The following is a 17,202-nucleotide window of genomic DNA, read 5'->3' as shown; positions in this document are numbered from 1 at the left end:
TTTAGCCCCTGATGACTTCTTTCTTTACCCAAAGATAAAGGAAATATTGAAAGTAAGATATTTTGATAATATTCAGGATATCAAGGGTAATATGACGACAGCTCTGATGGCCATTCCAGAAAAAGAGTTCCAAAATTACTTTGAAGGGTGGACTAGGTGTTGGCATCGGTGCATAGCTTCCCAAGGGGAGTACTTCGAAAGTGACCATAGTGATATTCAGCAATGAGGTATGTAGCACTTTTTCTAGGATGAGTTTGTGAACTCAATTGTCGAACCTCATAGATACACTATTTTTTTTAAAGATTTTTATTGGGGAATTGGAGGGATGGGAACAGTGCTGGGGAATTGGGGGAAGGGGAACAGACAAGTTGCTGTCATTTTGTTCTTCAGTCTAGTTGTGGAGGACGTTGCTTCACTGGCCCAAGTTGGCACCATCATTGTGCTCTTCCCGGGCGAGGCACATCAGTCGCCGGCTTCTGGACAGCCGCTCACTGCGGCTGCTGGCCGCTCACGCTGGCTGCTGGCTACACACGGTAGCCCATGGCAACCCACTGCCACAGGGGCTGCAGCCTACGCCGTTGCCGGCGACTCACGGCAGCCCAGCTCCAGGTTGAGCTGTTGTTCAGCATCTTAGCTGTAGAGGGCAGTGTCACTGGCCCTCACATGTGGGATCCGAACTGGGGCCCTGCATCTGGTAGATTGCTTGTCTCCATTTTGTTTAGTTCTTTTTCTGGAGCTTTGTTCTGTTCTTTTATTTAGGACATGTTTGTCTCCCCATTTTGGCTGCCTCCCTGTGTTTGTTTTTATGTAGGACTTATATGTCTCCTGGTCTTAGTACAGTGTCGTTATGTAGTAGATGTCCTGTGAGGTCCAGTGGTGCAATTTCCCTGGTCACATGAGATGGGTGCTCTAGGAGTTTCCCTTGTGCAGGTTGTGAGTGCGCCCTCCTGTTGTAGTTGAGTCTTGGTTGCTATTTGGATGTCAATGGAGGGATTGACCCTATGGAGCAGGAATTGCTTTAGCAAGGCTCTGGTGCCTACCCAGCCTGCCCTTTTGGTGTGTGTTCTTTGGAGGCAGCAGTCTCAAGCCAGGTGTGCCCTTCCTGGGAGGGGCCCCAATGCAGGCAAAGTTCAGCCGCAGCCTGTGCCTTGGTTGAGGCCACCTGGCATGAGCCAGAATGCAATCCGCAGATGGTAGCCACCCGCATTGCCTACATCTGCATGCTGAGATGGGGGAGGGCTCAGCAAAGAAATAATGGATTCTGCTACCCCTCCTGTCTGGGAGAAAGCTGCCCCTCCAGCTCTTGCCCTGAAGCCAGATAATTCGGATCCTCCACATATGTTCCTGACACCTTTCAAACGGCTGCCATTGTGTTGGAGATCAGAACGAGAGTGTCTGACAGAGAGGAAGTCCTTGTGTGGGCCCTTTAAGAGGAGCACATGGGACTCCAGTTGCCCTCTGTCTCACTCAGCCACAGTCTCCACTGGTTTTCACAGCCAGAAGTTATGGGGACTTCTCTCCCCAGCACTGGAACTCTGGACTGGGGAGTCTGTTGTGGGGCTGGGACCCCTCAGTCCTCCTGGGTGATCTCTGCAGCCAAGATATACTCCCAATTTTTAATCGCCACACATGGGTGTGGGACCAGCTCATTCCATGTCTCCACCCCTCCTACCAGTCTCACGGTGGCTTCTGTATGTCTTTAGTTGTAGAACTTTTCTGTTCAGCTAGACTTTAGGCGATTCTCAATGATGGTTGTTAAATAATTTAGTTGTAATTTTGATGTGGTTGTGAGAGGAGGTGAGCACAGTGTTTACCCACTCAGCCATCTTGACCAGAAAAATCCCTATGCATATGTATTAATATTTTGACTTTTCTCCTGTTAACTGTCTTTGTTAATATGATTATTAGCCCATCTAGAGGAACTTCAAAGGTGCGATGAAAAGTATATTTTAGCCCCAACAGAATACACTCAAATCTTGGCACATAGACCCTCAAAGTGTTCAGTGACCTTATACCCTTAATCCAAACCAACAAATAACTCAGACTTCACCCTTGGAACACTGGTTGTCAAAGTTTTCAGAGACCTTACATATTGAACATTGAACACCAGACATCTAGGAATAAATCCTTGAAAACAATAAATAATCAATGAGTTCAGAGACCATATGCACTGAACACAGATCCCCTGTTACCTCAGAGTCAAAGTTTGGTCAAAGATCATCAAAGTGTTTAGAAATTTCTAATCCTGAACTCATACACCAGTACATCAGAATGAAACCTTAGGAAAACGACACTGAATGAGTTCAGAGACTTCTCATCTGAACACAACCCCTAAATCCCTCAGATTCAATCTTTGGAGCACATACAATGAGTTAAAACATCTCCCACTCCCTGAACACAGAACCCCAAATATATCTGATTCAAAACTTGGAATAAATGCCTACAAAGAATTTAGAGACTTCACACTCTCAACACAAATCCCCAAATACCACACACTTAAATATTAGAACACAGAACCTTTCAATGTGTTCAGAGATCTTACATTCCAAACATAGACCCTGAACATCTCAGACTCTAACCTTGGAACACAAATTCTCAAGTGTTCTGCAGCCTCACAACCTGAAGAAACACCTCCAAATACCTCAAACACAATATTCGGAACACAGATCCTCAAAGAGTTCATAGACCTCACTCCCAGAATATGAATTTCCAAATGCCCCAGACTCAAACCATGTGACAAAAACCCTCAAGGAGATCTGAAACCTAAATACGTGAACATATATCCCCTCAGATACCTGAGACTCAAAGTTGGGCCACCAAACCTAAATGAGTTCAGACATCTCACTGATCAAACACAGAGCCAAAATACCTCACATTCAAACTTTAAACCACAGATCCTAAAAGATTTGTGAATGCTTATAACCAGAACACAGACCATGACACCAGAGACTCAAAACATGAAACCCAAATGCTCAAAGGTTTCAGAGACCTGACATCTTAAACACAGACCTGCAAATACATAAACTTGAAATCTTAGGAAACAGACTTCAAAGATCTCACACTTTAAGGATGATCCTCAAATACCCCAGAGTCAATTCTAAGAAAAAGACCTTCAAGGAACCAGAGACCTTATATTCCATACACATACCTTCAGAATCCTCAGACACTGTTTTTCTGTCCACTTCCCGCTCCCCCTGAGCACCGTTCTGGCTTCATCTTGCTCACTCTGAGCTCTGGGCTCCTGCTAAGCCAGCACTGCTGTCATCATGATCATCTACCCAGACCTCATCAGCCATGATAAGATGGCCTCTGACATTTACAAGATCTGGGAGATCGCAGAGGGGCTGTGCCTGGAGGTGGAGGGGAAGATGGTCAGTAGGACAGAGGGTAACAATGATGACTCTCACATTGGTGGAAATACCTCCACTGAAGGCCCCAAGGGCGAAGGTACAGAAAGCACAGTAGTCACTGGTGTTGATATTGTCATGAGCCATCCTTTGCAGGAAACCAGCTTCACAAAAGGAGCCTACAAGAAGTACATCAAAGATTACACAAAATCAAAGGGAAACTTGAAGAACAGAGACCAGAAATAGTAAAACCTTTAATGACAGGGGCTGCAGAACAAATCAAGCACATCCTTGCTAATTTCAAAAACTACCAGTTCTTTATTGGTGAAAAACTGAACCCAGATGGCAGGGTTGCTCTGCTGGACTGCATGAGGATAGTGTGACCCCATATAAGATTTTCTTTAAGGGTGGTTTAGAAATGGAAAAAAATGTTAACAAATTTGGCTCTTTGGATTTATCACCTGTCATCATCATCATAACTGGCTGCTGGTTTTCCTTCTTTCTTTCCTTCAGTCTCAACGTGGCATCTTCTTTATATCCTTATTTATAGGATTCTGTTCAACTGGACTTCAGATGGTTCTCGTGGTTGATTATTCTATAATTTAGTTATGATTTTAATGTGGTCATGAGAGGCAGCAGACACAGCATTCACCTATTCCATCATCTTTTTTTCCATCTCTGGCTGCTGTTTTTTCATACACACACCAGGCCTAGGACAAATGGGACTGATCCTTGAGCTCATCATTTATTTTGACCTTGATTTATTTGGAGTGGAGGCATTATTTTTAAGAAAAATATGTCACGTAGGTTGTGTAAAAATAAAACACATTTAAACTCATTTGAGAGAATGCCCCTTAGTTTAATCCATATTTAAATCTATCCTGTGTGGTGTTCCTGAAGAAGCTAGAGTCTGGTTGTAGACCACAACTATAAAAGCATAAGACTGTCTTTGGATAACTTTTATAGTGAAAACTACTTTTGGGACTGGAATATGAAAAACAAAGAACAAAAGTCTTAATTTTGAGTTGAAGTAAAGGGAAAGACCATGTTCACAGCAGAGTTAACATTTGAAGTGGATTCCCTAGACATTTCATCACCAACTGACGGAAGTAGTTAACTCTGGAAGAGATTACCAAATGAATAAAAAGAGACTGATTCAGTTGGGGGAAACAACAACAACCTAAAACTCTGACCTTGCAACACAGACCCTTAATGAGTTCAGAGACCTCTCATCCTAAACACAGATCCCAAAATATATCAGTTAAATTACAGATTTCCAAAGGGTTCAGGGACATTACAATCTAAACTCAGATTCTCAAATACCTCACACTCAAACCTTGGAATACCCATCTTCGAAGAATTCCAAGGCTTCCCAACTGTACATCCTAACAGAGACCTGCAAATGCATAAGCCCTCATGCCCTAAAATCTGCAAATATATCAAGCTCAGAATCTTAGGACACAGATCCTCAAAGAAGTGAAAGACCTCACACTCTGAACAAAGACCCCCCACATACCTCAGAATCAATTGTTTAAAAAAAGACCTTCAAAGAGCCAGAGATTCTCTCTCTAACACACATGCCTCCAAATACCTCAGATCTTGTAACAGAGATGATCAAAGAATTCAGTGCTCTCACATCCTGAATACAGACCCTCAAATAGCTCAGGTTTAAAATTTGTATGACAGACTCTCAACAATTTCAGAGGCCTCACACCCTAAACACAGATTCCAAAATACATTGATTAAAACTTTAATATACAGAACCTCAAAGAGTTCAGAATAATCTAAACACAGACTCCCAAACTTCAGACTCAAACCTTAGGGCACAGAACCTCAAAAAGATCAAGGGCTTTATACCCTGAACTGAGACATCAAAAAACTTTTAAGCAAACTTAGTTCAAAGCATTCAGAGATCTCTTGCCTCAAACACCTCAGACTAAAAAATGGAAAAATAGACCTTCAATGAGTTCATAGAGCACACACCCTGAACACACATTCCAAAATACTTTAGATTCACGCTTTGGCAGACAGATTCTTAATGAGATAAGGGACTTCACACCCTGGCTTCAGAACCTTCAATTCATAAGATTCAATCTTAGAACACAGATGTGCAAAGATTTCAGAGACCTCACAGCCTGAACACAGATCCTAAATACTTCACACCCAAACCTTGGGACACAGCCCTCTAAAGTTTCAGAGTCCTAATGTGCTGAACCCACACTTCCAAATATCTCAGGCCCAACCCTTAGAAAATAGGTTGTATACAATTTCATATACCTCATACCTTGAACAATGACAACTAGTACTTCCAATCCAAATCTTGGAGCACAGGCTTTATAAGATTTCAGAGACTTCAAACCCTGAACATGAATCCCCAAATACCATTGATAACACTTAGAACACAGACCAACAAAGAGTTGAGAGCCCTCACAATTTGGATGCAGACCCCTTAAGAGCTAACACTCAAACTTGTAACACATACATTCTAAAATTCAGAGATTCATACCTGAACACATACTCCCTATTACCTCAGACTGAACATATGGGACACAAATCCTTAAGGTGTTCAGAGACCTAACACTGCACAGTGACCCTAAAACACATCAGACTAAAATCTTGAAATACAAGCAATAATTACAGAGACCCCTCAGTTACTTGAACACAGACCCCTACCCCTCATTACCTCAGAGACTCAAACTTGGAACACAGATCATCCATGTGTTTTGAGACCTCAAACCATTGAACTCACAGCTCCACATAATCAAACCCTGGGACAAACTGCCTCAAAGAAGTCAGAGATCTCTCATCCTGACCAAATACTTCAGATTTAAACCTTGGAGCATAGACAATAAATTTACACACATCTCCAGTCCCTGAACACAGACCTGCAAATATAAGGTGTGATAAAAAAAATGTGGTGAATATTTAAATTAAAAAAAATTATTACTGTAAGAGACACATTGCCATTAATCCCCCTCAAAATACTCTCACTCACTTCGAACATGCTTATACCATCATTCTTGCCACGTTCTGAAGCAGTTCTGGAAGTCTTCTTTCATGCCTTTAGTTATGCTGTCATGGTTGCCTTGATGTCCTGAATCAATTCAAAATATTTACCTTTCATGGTCATTTTGACTTTGTGGAAGAGCCAGAAATGGCACAGTGCCAGATCTGGTGAATAAGATGGATGAGGACACATTGTAATGTTTTTTTTGTTTTTTGTTTTTTTTTAAGCTGAGCCATCCTGCTACCTGTTGGCAGCTCAGCGGCTGCTCAGCTCAGGCTGGACTCGAACCGCTGTTGCTCAGAGCTCAAACTCTTGAGTGAGCTCTTAACCAACTGAGCCACTCGGCCGGCCCACATTGTAATGTTTTTATGTGACAAAAATTGCCATACCAGAAATGATGTGTGACATGGAGCCTTTCTGTTGTGATCAAAACATACAGCGAATGCTGCTGCCGAGTGCCATCTGACAGAAAGGCAGGGATCTTCAATAAGAGAAACGGCACATCAGACCTTAGTAACAGTGTGTGACAAGTTTCAACTTGTTCGGTACAGTCAGTCGGGTGTGAGCTACGATTGAGAGCAGGTGTGTTTTAAAGTGTGCATAAATCATCCTCCATCATGACAATGCTCTGTGTCACACATCACTTCTGGTATGGCAATTTCTGTCAAATAAAAACATTACGGTGTGTCCTCATCCACTTTATTCACCAGATCTGGCACCACGTGACTTCTGGCTCTTCCCCAAAGTCAAAATGATTCAGGACATCGAGACAGCCACGATAGTGCAACTAAAGAGACTCACGAAAGAGGACTTCCAGAACTGCTTGAGAAAGTGGCAAGAATGGTGGGATAAGTGTGTTCGAAGCAAGGGGGAGTATTTTGAGGGGGTTACTGGCAATGTGTCTTTTACTGTAATAATTTTTTTTAATTGGGGAATTGAGGGAGGAGAACAGTGTTGGGAAATCGGGGAGGGGACCAGCCAAGTTGTTGCTCTTCAATCTTAGTTGTGGAGGGCGCCAGTCACCATCTGGCTGCCCGTTGGCAACTCGTGGCCTCTAAGCTCAAGGTGCTGTGTTACAATCTTAGTTGCGGGCGGGTGTAGCCACCATCCTATGCGGGAGTCGAACCGGCAGCCTTGTTGTTAAGAGCACGTGCTCTATCCACTGAGTCACCCAGGGGGCAACTCAGCTCAAGGTGCCGAGTTTGGTCTTATTTGCGGGTGGGTGTAGCCCACCATCGAATAGGCAGTCTTGTTGTTAGGAGCACGTGCTCTCACCAGCTGAACCATCCTGCCACCTGTTGTCAGCTCAGTGGCAGCTCAGCTCGGGCATAGCGTCACTGGCCCATGTGGGAATCGAACCAGCTCTTGCTCAGAGCTCACGCTCTTAAGCGGACTCTTAACCAACTGAGCCACTCGGCCGGCCCTGTAATAATTTTTTTTAATTTAAACATTCACAGTATTGTTTGACCACACCTCATATCTCTTATCCAAACACTGGAACACAGGCCCTCAAAGAATTCAGAGACTTCACATCCTGAACATAAACCCCCAAATGCCACAAACTCAAAACCTGGAATACAGATACTCCAAGAGTTCAGAAAACCTACACCTTGAACAGAAGTTCCAAAAAGCTCAGAAGAAAACTTAGGACACAAACTCTCAAGGATTTCAAAGGCATCACACCATGAACACTGACCCAACACTTCATACTCCAACTTTGGAACACAGACCCTGAAAGAGTTCTGTGACCACTCAACTTGTACATGTACCTCCAAATACTTCAGACTCAATATTTGGAAGCCAGTTCCCCAAGTGTTCATAGACCTCAGACCCAGAACACAAGCTTACAAACACCTTAGGCTCAAATGTTAGGGCATAAAGCCTGAAAGAATTCAGAAGACCTCTCAACTGAACACAGACTACAAATTAACTCAGATTCAAATACTGGTCACAGCCCCTCAATATGTTATGAGACCTCATCCATGCTTATAGAACCCATATATCTCATATTCAAATATTAAAACACAGACCCTAAGCATTTGTGAATACTTACATCCTGAATATAGACCCAAATACCTTACGAACTTAGGAACACACACTCCCAATGAGTTCAGACTTTACACTCCAAACACAGACCACAACTATTTCAGACTCAATCCTATGAAAACAGCAAAAAGACCTTCAAAGAGTTCAGAGACCTCACACTCTGAATGCAGGCCCCAAAATACTTCAGATTTAAACCTTGGAGAATAAATGCTTAATAAGTGTCTCCTTATCCTACAAGAGTTCAGAGACCTCACACTCTAAGCATTGACCTAGACACCTCAGACATCAACCTTGGAACACAGACACTGAAAGACCCTTGCAACTTGAATACACACCTCCAAATATCTCAGATGCAATATTTGGAACACAGACCTTCTAGAGTTCATAGACCTCATACCCAGTACATGAATTTCCAAATACCTCAGACAGCAACTTTGTGACACAAACCTTCAAAAAGTATAGAGATCTCACATTACAGATGCCTCTTCTAAATATTAAAATACAGACCCTAAAATATTTATAAATGCTTATTGTAAATACAGACTCCACATACCTCAGACTCAAACCTTGGAACACATACTCTCAATGATTTTAGAGACCAAAACCCTAAACAAAGACCCACAAATACATCAGACTCAGAATTTTGTGTCACAGACCCTCAAAGAGTTCAAGGCCTCACATTCTAAACACAGAACACCAAATACCTCATACTCAATACTATGAAAAAAAAAAAGACCTTAAAAAAGTCAGAGATCTCATACTCTGAACACAGACCCCAAAATAATTCATATTCAAACATTGGAGCACACTTAATTAGTTCAGAGACCTCTCACTCACTGCTCAGAGCCCCCCAAACAGATCTGATTCTAAATTTGGAACACAGGCCCTCAAAAACTTTTGAGATTTCACATCCTGAACATAAATACCCAAATACCACACACAGAAATCTTGAAGCACTGACCCTCTAAAGTTTAGAAACTTCACATTCTGAACTTAGACACCAAAACAAAACAAAACAAAAAACGTCAGCAGGAAACTTAGGAAACCAACCCTCAAAGAGGTCAGATACCTCCAACCTCAAAAAGAGGCTCCAAACACCTCAGACTCTAACCTTGGAGCACATACTATAAGAGTGTTTGGTGTCATCACGACCTGAACACATACCTTCAAATACCAGTGATTCAGTATTTGGAACCCAGACCTTCAATGAATTCATAGACCTCATACCCAGTACATGACCTTACAAACACCTGAGACTCAAACCTTGGGCCACAGGCCTTCATCAAGTTGAGAGATCTTACTCCTTTCAAAAATAGCCCATAAGGCTGGCCCAGTGGCATGCTGGGTAAAAGTTGGCTTGGGACGCCAGCTCTGAACAGCAGGGCTCCAGTTCGGATCCCACATGAAGGGCCAGTGACGCTGCGCCCTCTATAGCTAAGATGGTGAACAACAGCGTGACCTATAGCTGGGCTGCTGTGAGTTGCCAGTGACGGTGTAGGCTGCAGTGGGGCTGCAGTGGGCTGCTGTGAGCTACCGTGAGCAGCTGGCAGCTGGTGTGAGCTGCCCTGAGCTGCCGTGATCGGCCGTCCAGGACCGGTGACCGATCTGCCTCACCCGGGAAGAGAGCAATGATAATACCAACATGGCCCAGTGAAGTGACGTCCTCCACAACTAGACTGAAGAACAAAAGGACAGCAAATTGTTCCCCTTCCCCAATTCCCCAATGCTGTTCCTTTCCCCCAATTCCCCAATAAAATCTTTAAAAAAATAATAAAAATAAAAATAACCCATATATGTCACATAAACATTAAAACACAGACTCTGAAAGATTTGTGAGTACTTACACCCAGAACACAGACATAAAACACCTCAAATCTTGGAACACAGGCCCTCAAAGATTTCACAGAACTAAAACTCTAAATACAGATGTGCAAATACATCAAATTTATTATCATACGACATAGACCTTTACAGGTTTATAGACTTCAAAGACCTTACACTCCAAATATAAATGCATGAATACCTCAGACTCAATCCTGTAAAAAAACCTTTAAAGTCAGATACCTCACACCCTGAACATGCACCACCAGACACCTAAGACCCCGACCTGGCAACACAGGTCCTCAAAGAGTTCAGAATCCTCATACCCTGACTACAGACCCCAGAAGCTCAGAATCAAAATTTGTAGCAAAGACCCTCAGTGATTTTATAACCCTCAGCCTCTAAACACAAATCCCGGAATACATCAATTAAAACTTTAAGACACAGACCTTTAAAGAGTTCAGAGATATCAAAATCTAAACATAGAGTCCCAAACACCTTAGATTCAAACTTTGAATCACAGAACTTCAAAAAAAATCAATGACCTCATGCCCTGAAATTAGATACCAAATAACATAGAAGCAAACTTAGAACACAACCCCTCAATGAGTTCAGAGACCTCTCATTCCAAATACAAACCTCCAAATACTTCATACTCAAACAATGGAAGACAAACCTTCAATGATATCATAGCTGTCTAACCCTAAATGCAGATCTCCAAATTTCTTAGATTCAGCCTCGGAACATAGAGAAAACATGAAAACACAGACACTAAAAGAGCTATGAGTGTTTATGAGGTACAACCTAAATACCCCAAATACCTGAAACTCAAACAGATTTTCAAAGGTTTCAGAGAACTCACATCCTGAATACAGACCTGCAAATACACCAGACTCCACCCTTAATACACACAGTCTCATTAGAGTTCAAAGACTTTACATTCTAAACCCAGAACCCAATACCTCAGACTCAATCTTATAAAAAGAGTACTTCAAAAAGTCAGAGGCCTCACATTCTGTACAAACACTGCAAAATAGCTCGAACTCCAACTTCACAATACAGATGCTCAAATATTTTGAGCATCTCATCCTGAATACAGACTTCCAAATAGCTCATATTCAAAATCTGAAGTACCAAAGACCTTCAATGATTTCATAGCCCTCACACACTAAACACAGCTCCCCAAATAAATCAGTTAAAATTTTAAGACACAGACGCTCCGTGAGTTCAGAGACATCATATTCTAAAGAGTTTTAAACACCTCAGACTTAAACTTCAGGACACAGAACCTCAAAAAAGATCCCTTAATTCACACACCAATAATACAGGAGCAAACTTAGAACACAAACCCTCAAAGGGTTCAGAGATCTCATACCTTGAACACCTTTCCCAAATACCTCAGACTAAAACTTTGAAAAGTGGACCTTGAATGAGTTCAGAGACTTCTCACACTGAACACTCAGTACAAAATACTTTATACTCAAACAATGGAAGACAAACTTTCGGTGATATCAGAAACTTCACAGCCTGAATTCAGAACCCCAAGTCCATCAGATTGAAACATGGAACACAGACAGTGAAAGATTTTACAGACCTCACACTGAACACAGACCATAAACATCTCCCACTCAAACTGAAGAGACCCCACATGTTGAACTCAGACTCCCAAATATCTCAGGATCAATGCTTGGGAAACAGACTCCATACAATTCCAGAAACCTCATCGGTTGAACGCTGACACCCAATACCTCCTCCAACTCCAATGTTGGAACTCAGGCAAGATAAGATTTCAGAGATTTTGTATCCCCAATACCAATCTCCCTAATACCACAAATTCAACACTTGGAAACAGAAACCCTCAAAATATTCAGAGACTTCACTCCCTGCTCATGGACATCCAAACACTTCAGACTAAAAGTCTGAAACAGAGATACTCAATGATTTCAGAGACATAGTGCACAAACCCAGATCCTCCATTACGTCAGACTGAAACCTGGGAAAATAGATCATCAAAGTGCTTCACACCCCACAGAATACAATAAAAACTTTGTAGTAACACCGTTATATTACTGAGACCTCACATCCCGACCACAGATCCCAGAACCTCTGATTCAAACCTTGGAGCACAGACCCTTAAATAATTCGGAGAGCTCACACCTTGAACACTGTTCTCCAGATTCTCATACCTCAGATTCAAACCTAGGGACGCAGGCTTCAAAGAGTTCAGAGAACGTGCACACATAACATAGACCCCCAAATCCCTTACTCTCAAAATTGAGAGACTCAAAATTTCAGACAGCCCTCTTCCTGAACACAGATCCCCAAATATTTCAGACTTAAACCTTCACAAACTGACAGTTATCCATGAGTACCTCAAATCTTACAACACAGACCCTCAAAGCCTTCAGAGATCTTATCCTGTGAACAGAGACTCCCAAATACCTCAGATTCAAAACTTCAAACATAGATTCTCAAAGAGTTCAGAGGCCTCACACATTGGACAGGGATGTCTAAACAACTCAGACAAAAATCTTGGAACCCAGGACTTAAGAGATTTTAAGGACCTTATTCTAAATGCAGAGCAAAATTATCTCTGAAACTTGGGATCAAAGCTTAAAATGTCAAAGACTTTGCAACTTGATTACAGACCTCCAATTATCTTAGATTCAAACCTTACAATGCAGACCTGAAAAAATTTCAGAGATATCACACCCTGAACACAGACCAGCAGTTACCTCAGATGCAAACATTTGGACTGACACTAAAAAATTTTAGAGAACATAGGAACACACCTCTATGTATGAGCATATCAGATGCAAAACGTGGAACATACACCCTTAGAGAGATCAGAGGCCCCATACCCTGAACATGGACTTTCCAAACACCTATCATCAATAAATCAACAAACAACAAATGCTGGCAAGGTTGTGGGGAAAAGGGAACCCTGGTGCACTGCTGGTGGGACTGCAGACTGGTGCAGCCACTATGGAAATCAGTATGGAGGTATCTCAAAAAACTGGAAATGGAACTACCTTATGACCCAGCAATTCCACTCTTAGGTATTTATCCAAAAATCCCAAGACATTAATCCAAAAAAATATATGCGCCCCTATGTTCATAGCTATTCACAATAGCTAAGACTTGGAAACAACCAAAATGCCCATTGGTAGATGACTGGATTAAGAAACTATGGTACATTTGCACAATGGAGTATTACTCAGCTATAAAGAAGAAGGAAATAGTACCCTTTGCAACAATATGGATGGAACTAGAGAACATTATGCTAAGTGAAATAAGTCAGTCAGAGAAAGACAAATATCATATGATCTCACTTATACGTGGATGCTAAAAAACTGAATAAATAAGAAATGTAAACAGAAATAGTCTCAGAGACAGAGGAAAAACTGAGGGTTGCTAGTTGGGAGTGGGTGGGGATGAAGGAGAAGGGGAAGGGATGAGAAATACAAATTGGTAACTACAATATGGCCTCAGGGATAGACAATACAGTCTGGGGAATATAATCAATAATGTTGTAAATATTTTTTAGGGGGCCAGATGGACTCATGTCTTGTTAGGGAGACCACTTCATAGTCAGTGTAGAGGCATGACCACTGCACTGTATATCTGAAGCTGATGTTGTATAATAATGTATGTCAACTATAATTATATATACATATAGTCACGGGACATGGAGTAGAGTGTGGGAATGGAGTCAATGGAATTGTAATAGATAAGCATGATATCAGGGGTGGGAGGGCAGTAGATGGGGGAAAGGGGTTGTTTCTGCGTGAAGGGTAAAAAGGATAACTATTGCATTGTTCTGTACACCTGAAACTAACAATAAAAAAAGAATAATGGGCAGCAGTATGTTTGATTTTGTAAAGAGAAGATTATAGCAATTCAAATTGATTATCTTCTATGACAGGAAAAGGCCTTAAAGGTACAGAGAAACTAACAGGTTTTCCTTTATTCAGGCCTGAGTTAGGCTTCTATTTCTATCCTCTAGTTTCATTAATGATTAGTCCCATGGTTTAGGAATCATACTCCAAGGAATCCAGGCATTCTGTAGAAGATTGTTCAGAGATTACCTAAGAGATTGAGGGTGCAGAGACAGAGATGATGGGCTTCTGAGAGCCCCTCTTCTCTAGCTTCAAGCATAGCAGTTCTGAGTTTTTTTTATTAGGTTTGGTTGTATTTTTTTGTTTAATAAACATTTCTGTTTTCAAATGATTTTAGATTTGCAGAACAGTTGCAAAGATAATACAGAGTTCCCATATACTTTAAAAAAATTAGTTTCTGGTGTACAAAACAAAGTAATAGCTATAGATTTCAGCCCTCACAAAGTGACAACCCTCCTCCCCCAATCTATTGCCCCTCTGACATCGTATATATCTATTACACTTCCATTGACTCTATTCCCTATGCTGTACTCCATATCCCGTGACTATACTTTTCACTCAGATTCGCCTAACGTTAACATCTAATGTAACCACGGTCCACTTGTCAAAACTAAGAATTTAACGTTGGCACTGAAGGGAACCAAAGCTTTGCCACCCTAAAGCTGTCTTTTGGGATATTAAATTTAAACTGGTTATTAAGAAACAAAAGACTCAGAAAGAACCTTTGACCCTCCTTTTTTTCCTGCCTAAGAGATTCAGAGGGAAAGACATACTCCAGGAAGGGAATCTTAGGATGTTCGCCTTAGTAGCCGTATTTGAATTAAGTATGGTCCATGGGAGGGTGTCAAGCAGGGGCCTGTTAACTAGATACACCCTGTGTCTCATTGCTTCTGGGTTGCCTAGCAAAAACTTACTTGTATGTACTGTTCTTTCTCAACCACCTGTATATTGCCTATTTCCTTTTAAATCTCAGATGCCTGCCGTCCTTTTCTCCTTTGTTTAAAATGACATACATACCCAATTTTACCTGTCTTTGGGATTTTCATGCATATGCGAATTCCCCATGGGCATGTATTAAAATTTGATTTTCTCCTGTTAATCTGTCTCTGTTAATTTGATTATTAGCCCAGCTAGAAGAACTTAGAAGGTGGGAGGAAAAGCATTTTCTTTTAGCCCCCACAATACTATGCTTGGAATACTGCTAACTAAACTGTGCACTTTATTCACATTTCATTAATTTTCCCACTAATATTCTTTTAATGTTCCAGAATTCAAACCAAGATACCACATTACATTTAGAGAATATTTTTCTTTTAATTCTTTTAACAATATCCTCCACAAACAAAGATTTTAATTTTTTTTTTCTATTTCAAAAAACTGGAAGTGGAACTACCTTATGACACAGCAATTCTACTCTTAGGTATCTATCCAGAGAAACCCAAGATGCTAATTCAAAGATTTTAAATTTTGATGAAGACAGATTTACTAATTTTTTTTCTTGTATGAATTGTGCCTTTAGTGTCATATCTGAGAATTCATCAGCAAACCCAAGGTCTCCTAAGTTTCTTTTTAATTTTATACTTTTACATTTTATATTTAGATTACAATCCATTTTGTGTTAATTTTTGTATACAGTTTGAAGTTTAAGTAGAGGCTCATTTTTGTTACATATGACCATCCACTTGTCCCCATACAATTTATTGAAAATACTGCTCTTTATCCATTGAATTGTTTTTGCACCTTTGTCAAAAAACAATTGGCCAGGACCAACTAAGTGGCTCAGTTGGTTAAGAGTTAGCTTAAGAGTGTGAGCTCTTAGCAACAGGGCTGTTGGTTTGATTCCCACATGGGCCAGTGATGCAGCTCCAGAGCTGAGCTGCTGCTGAGCTGCCAACTGGTGGCAGGATGGCTCAGCTGGTGAGAACACGTGCTCCTAACAACAAGACTGCCTGTCGATGGTGGGCTATGCAGTCGAGCAATTAAGACTGAACTGAGCACCTCGAGCTGAGATAACTCAGTGGATAGAGCATGCACTCTTAACAAGGCTGCCGGTTCGACTCCTGCATGGGATGGTGGCTACACCCACCCACAACTAAGATTGTAACACAGCACCTTGAGCTTAGAGGCCACGAGTTGCCGGCGGGCAGCCAGATGGCGACTGGCACCCTCCACAACTAAGATTGAAGAACAACAACGTGGCTGGTCCCTTCCCCAATTCTTCAACACTGTTCCCCTCCCCCCAATTCCCCAATTAAAAAAAACCCACAACAATTGGCCATGTTTGTGTGGACCAATTTCTGGACTCTATTTTATTCCAATGATCTATGCATCTTGGTTACTGTCACTTTATAATAATTCTTAAAATCAGACAGTTTAGCTCCCAGATCTCAGTTTCTAAATATAATTTCTCAATAAAAGGAACCAAGAATCATGGAGAAATGGTTGATTCTAGGGCTGAAGGCAAACTTGTATTATCTTATAGTGACAGAAAGTAAGGGAAAGCTAAAAAACAAAACCAAAAAACAAAACAACAAAAGATGAAGACCATGTCAAAAGTACACAGGAGCCAGTCTGAAGGATACCCCAATGGCCAAGCTAGACCAATTTGAGCCGCAAAATAGAAAAGAATTGTATTGGAATAGAACCTAAAAAATAAAATAAATATTCAAAAGTCCATACTGATATAAATAAACAAATGGGGAGAAAGGACAAATCTTCCTTACAGAAGAATTCCAAATAATAAATATAGAATGAATGCGTGAAACAGAAAATCACTATTAGAACACCACAGTAATAACTGCTGCTGGCAAGATCCATAGATTACTACTAAAATCAGAGGTTTAAACTTTAAGGAGAAAAAGGATATTTGCATAGCCTCATAGTATTTTCCTCCAAATATTTATTAGTTACTGTAGAGAACTTTCTTTTTTTGCAGGTGACTTGTCTTTTTAAAAAATGTCTTAGCTTCTTCCCCCCCACCCTTTTTTTTTATTGTTTCAGCTGTACAGAACAATGCAATAGTTACCCTTTTCACCCTCGCAAAGTAACAACCCCCATCCCCCCATGTATTGCCCTCCCACCC

General features: G+C 41.2%; 1 pseudogene; it reads left to right on the top strand.

The window, feature by feature from the left end:
- The first annotated feature begins 3,266 nt into the window (after positions 1–3,266).
- Positions 3,267–17,202, top strand: part of LOC109376027 (translationally-controlled tumor protein pseudogene) — a 62,956-nt pseudogene continuing 49,020 nt past the window's right edge.

The sequence above is a fragment of the Hipposideros armiger genome, unplaced genomic scaffold (genome assembly GCF_001890085.2).
Source record: "Hipposideros armiger isolate ML-2016 unplaced genomic scaffold, ASM189008v1 scaffold_1032, whole genome shotgun sequence".
NCBI classification, from domain to species: Eukaryota; Metazoa; Chordata; class Mammalia; order Chiroptera; family Hipposideridae; genus Hipposideros; species Hipposideros armiger.
The sequence above is the reverse complement of the archived record's forward strand: the minus strand, read 5'-3'. Positions and strand labels throughout refer to the sequence as shown.